Genomic DNA, 5102 nt, shown 5'->3' with positions numbered 1-5102 from the left:
CTGGGCCCGGGCCGTGGGACCCGCCGGGCGGGCGGCGTCGCCAGGCCTCTGCCGCTCCGGCCTCCCCGCAGCCCCCGCCGCTCGCCCGCCTACCGAGTGCGGCCGGCCTCCGCGCTCCGGCCCGCGCCCCGGGCCCGCCGGCCGCGCTCACGCACATGCCCGGCGAGCCGGCGGAGCAGCCAGGCCGCGGCCGTGGGCCCCTCGCCCCTCGCCCCTCGCGGCGCCGCAGCCCCGATCCCGGGCCAGGCCGCTCCAGAGCGCCGCCCAGCGTCGACAGGGTGCGGCGAGCAGGGCGGGGCTGGCGAGGCTCGGGGGCGGGGCTGGCATGTGGGCGGGGCTGGCGAGGCTCGGGGGCGGGGCTGGCGAGGCGGGAAGGGCGGGGCTGACGAGGTTCGGGGGCGGGGCTGGTATGGGGGCGTGGCTGTCGAGGCGGGAAGGGCGGGGCTGAGGCTCGGGGGCGGGGCTGGTATGGGGGCGTGGCTGTCGAGGCGAGAAGGGCGGGGCTGAGGCTCGGGGGCGGGGCTGGCACGGGGGCGGGGTCTGGTGCGGATGGGGCGGTGCTTGATGGGTGGGCGGGGCTGGAGGGGCGGGGCTCCTTCCGCCCTGACTGGTCCCCGCACCCGAACTGGGCTGGCCTCTGGCTAAGGGCGCCGCCTCCTGCGGGGTGGGTGCAGGCTCGGGCCCCCTCCCAGGCAGCAGCCCCGCCTACCGGCCCCAACTCGGGTGGGGCTCTGCGCATCCGCTCCGCGGCAGGGGCCAGAGCAGCCCTGCCTCCCCCATTGGTCCCCCTCCCCCAGCGACCCCCCTCCCGCTCCAAGAGCGACGGGGTCCTCTGGGCTGAAGCCCGTCTCCAGAAACCACCGACAGGGAACAGCCTGCAGGGTGTCTGCCCTTTGTCAGTCCGCCTTGACGCCCCCGCCGAACGGCCCCTTGCAGCTCAGGACAAACTTGGCTTCCCCCCTCCTACTGGCCACGTGGACTTCCCCGGTCATGTGATTAAATCTATTTCCTCCTGAGGATCTGACTTTGGTTTGCTCCCAAGGAGTGAGTGTGAGTGTGTGTATGTGAGTGTGTGAGAGTGTGTATGTGTGTGTGTGTGTGTGTGTGTATGTGAGTGAGTGTGTTCTCTGCCCATAGCTGTCACTTGCAGAGGCGATAAGGACTTCCATGGCTGATGCTATGTGGATCCTATTGTTCCCCCAAAAGGACTGAGTCAGTGCACGCTGCCAAGTTCAAACTGCTGAATGTTGGTTAAATCATTTCCTTCCTTCCCTCCTTCCCACCCCTTTCCTTTCTTTCTTTTTTTGAGTTGGGGTCTTGTGGATGCACAGTTTCACTGCTCGCAAAACCAACTTTTTCATTCAAACAAGGAGTTGAGGGAGAAACCCCACCACAGCACCAGAGCCTCTCTCCCAGTGCCCTGACATTCCTGTGTGGTGCTAAGGCATAACTCAGGGCCATGTGTCTCCCCCGGTGAACCATCCCAATCCTTGCAACAAGGCCTACTGGGGACAGGCAGGGTTCAGGGACATCTCCCTTCCACCAGTGCCCCCGGGGCAAGAACCAGTACTTAGACATCACTATACAGCTTCCTTTTGTCTGTTTGTGAACTTCATAAAGTGTAATCCTAGAACCAGGAAGACAGCTCTGCCACATGCATGCCCCCCACCGCACTGGAGGACTTCAGAGCTGTGGTGTCTTTCCTTCTCTCCCCGTGTGTCTCAGAGTCAGGCCAGAGTGGTGAAGCCCTGGTGGCGATCAAATGCAATAGGACAAAACAAAACACGTATATAAATCATCTTAAATACACACTCTGTTGCATCTGACCTTTTTGTTCGCAAGCCTCTGCGATCCACCGGGCGGGTGTGTGGTCCTTTCATTAACTGCTGCAGAGATGCTTGGGTCACTTCTAGTTTATCCTGATCCTAACTTCTCTCTCTCGGAATGTCACACCCGAAAGTATTAGGCCTCACACTTTCCTAGGATTGGTCCTTTACATTGTCTTTGTTGTACATACCTTCTCTGATTGCCTTCATGTTCACTAATCCTGTTTTCTGATGTGTCTAATTATGACATTATCTTTCAGTTCTGTGCTTTGTTGATGAAGGTCACCTGGTGATGGTCACTTCAGAGATAGAATTTTTCAGTTCTACCTGCTCCTTTGAGTCTTTTAAAATATATTCCATCCTGATGAGATTCTCTGTCTTTGCATTTGTTCTATCCATCTCTTCTCTATTTACCATGGTCCTCACAGTTATTTTTCTTGTGTGTGTGGTAATGGGGTCTAACACATGTGTGACTCCATGGCTTCCAGGCTGTTATTTTCATTTCCAGATAAAAGAGAGGAGAGGCATAGCATTGCTCCAGCATCGTTGGTGCTGGGACTCACACCCACATTCTCCTGCTTGGTAAGATGTGTGCTCTTCTGGGTGGCTTTGATTACAGTTCATTTCTGTCTGTCAGCTCCAGTGTCTGGGTCAACTGACTGTGGATTTGTTTCTTTTCTTTTTCTTTTATTTTTCTCCCTTGGACATTGGCTTCATGTCTCTCTTTTTGCCTGTTATATAGTCATCAGTACATACTGCATCCTGGATTCAAAGATGGGGCTCCGCAGCCTGCTCCCGGTTCCCAGAGGAGCTAGTCACCTTGCTGGGATCAAGTGCTGAGACGGGTCAGAGCAGGCGTTCCTGCAGGACCCAACTGCTCACTGTCCTTGGTCCCTGAGTAGCCCACTTGAATTTGGGGTGGGAAGTCCAGTCTGTCCCTCTCAGGCCTTCACATTCCATTCTTCACAGATCTGGGGTCTGGTTTTTAGGTCCCCCCCCCCAGCCCAAACCGCTTCAGATCTGGTCAGTATCTTGAGGGGGAGACCACTGCTTCTGGCCCTTCCCTCTAAATACCATGAGATGGGGCTTGTTCTTCCAACCCTTCCCTTCCCCGCTGCCCACGGGGTTGCAGAACTTGTTAGATATTCTACTCGGGACACTGGCTTTGTGTTCTCAGTAATTCTCTCTCCTGATCAACAGTACTGTCCCTGTGGCCACCAGAAACTGTCACTTCCTTTGTCTTTCTTGGGGGACAAGTTTGATACTAAGATGCCCCAAATCAGCTAATGGCTCTGGGAAGGAAGCTGCAGTCCAATTCATTGTGGATTAATTGCTCTCTCCCCCTTGAGAATTCAAGGTGTCTGCTCCTCATTTCTTTTTAAAGATTTTTTATTATTATTATTATTATTATTATTTTGCCTCCAGGGTTGTCGCTGGGACTCGGTACCTGCACTACAAATCCACTGCTCCTGGAGGCCATTTTTTCCCTTTTGTTGCCCTTGTTGTTTATTGTTGTTATTATTGTTGCTTTTGTTGTTGGATAGCACAGAGAGAAATTGAGAGAACAGGGGAAGACAGAGGGGAGAGAAAGACAGATACCTGCAGGCCTGCTTGTGAAATGACCGACACACACCCCCCACTGCCGGTGGGGAGCTGGGGGCTCGAACTGGGGTCCTTACACCGTTCCTTACACTTTGCACCACGTGTGCTTAGCCTACTGTGCTACCACCCAGCCGCTCTAGTCCTCACTTCTGCTACCACTTCTGTTCTCTGCTTTATTTATTTTGCCACCAAGGTTTTCGCTGGTACTCTGTGCCTGCCCAACTCTACTGACCCAGCAGACTATCTTTCTCTAAATGGTTAAGAGGCAGGGGAGAGAGAGACACCACAGCACTGCTACCCTGTGTAAGTGCTCTCGTGGAGGCCAGGGGCTTGAACTCAGATCCTAAAAAGTGGCTGTGTGTTATGCAAAAAGTCTCTCATGCCTGAGGCTTCATAGTCCCAGGTTTAAGCACCCACACTACCATAAGCCAGAGCTGAACAGACTCTGATAGAAATATTAAAATATTAAGAGAGAGAGAGAGAGAGATGAACACCTACAGACCTGCTTCACCGCTTGTGGAATCCCTGCAGGTAGAGAGCGGGGGCCCAGATCTGGGTCCTTGTGCTTGGCAATCTGTGTGCTTAACTGGGTGCGCCAACACCCAGCCCCTCTGACCTCTTTTTAAAAATATATTTATTTATTTATTCACTTTTGTTGTCCTTGTTGTTTTATTGTTGTAGTTATTATTGTTGTTGTTATTGACATTGTTGTTGTTGGATAGGACAGAGAGAAATGGAGATCCTTGTGCTTTGTGCACGCAACCAGTGCTTAACCTGCTGCGATACCGCTGGACTCCCCCCTCTGACCTCTTTAAGATGAGGGTTCCTGGGAGTCGGGCGGTAACACAGCGGGTTAAGCGCAAGGACTGGCATAAGGATCCCAGTTCGAGCCCCCGGTTCCCCACCTGCAGGGGAGTCGCTTCACAGGCGGTGAAGCAGGTCTGCAGGTGTCTGTCTTTCTCTCCCCCTCTCTGTCTTCCCCTCCTCTCTCCATTTCTCTCTGTCCTGTCCAACAATGATGACATCAATAGCAACAATAATAACTACAACAATGAAACATCAAGGGCAACAAAAGGGAATAAATAAATGAAATAATTTTTTTTTTTTTTAAAAAAGGTGATGGTTCCTACTTTATCCCTCCCAGTGCTGCAATGGGAGAGGTAGTTTGAGGGACCTACCACATCCTTTCCAGGAGCAGAAGTGCCCGAGTTCCGCTTTTTTGTCATTTCCAGGAAAGACAAGACCTGACCTCTTAGCAATTCCACCTAGTCGTCCTCCAACATGGTTCACAAACTCTGGGGCCTTTACTTCTTTGAAAATAGATGTCAGCTCTTTCTCTCTCTCTCTCTCTCTTTCTCTCTCTCTCTTTCTTTCTTTTATCAGAGCACTGCTCAGCTTGTGGTGGTGTAAGGGATTGAACCTGGGATCATGGAGCCTCAGGCATGAGTCTCTTTGCATAACCATCATGCTCTCTATCCCCATCCAGCTATTTCCTAGATGTTCTTTTGAGTATGGCCTGAGACCAGCCGGCCATTCTGACAGCCTCTGCCAATATGTTTTTTTGGTGCCGGGGTTGGAATTCATACATGCAAGGCCTGTGCTCTACTGAGCCACAAGCCCTAGCCCCAGGATGCTTTTGTCCTTGACTGCTATGATTCTTTCCAGCTTCCTCAT

Source organism: Erinaceus europaeus, chromosome 20 (genome assembly GCF_950295315.1).
Source record: "Erinaceus europaeus chromosome 20, mEriEur2.1, whole genome shotgun sequence".
In the NCBI taxonomy this organism is placed as follows: domain Eukaryota; kingdom Metazoa; phylum Chordata; class Mammalia; order Eulipotyphla; family Erinaceidae; genus Erinaceus; species Erinaceus europaeus.
This window is presented reverse-complemented; position numbering follows the sequence as displayed.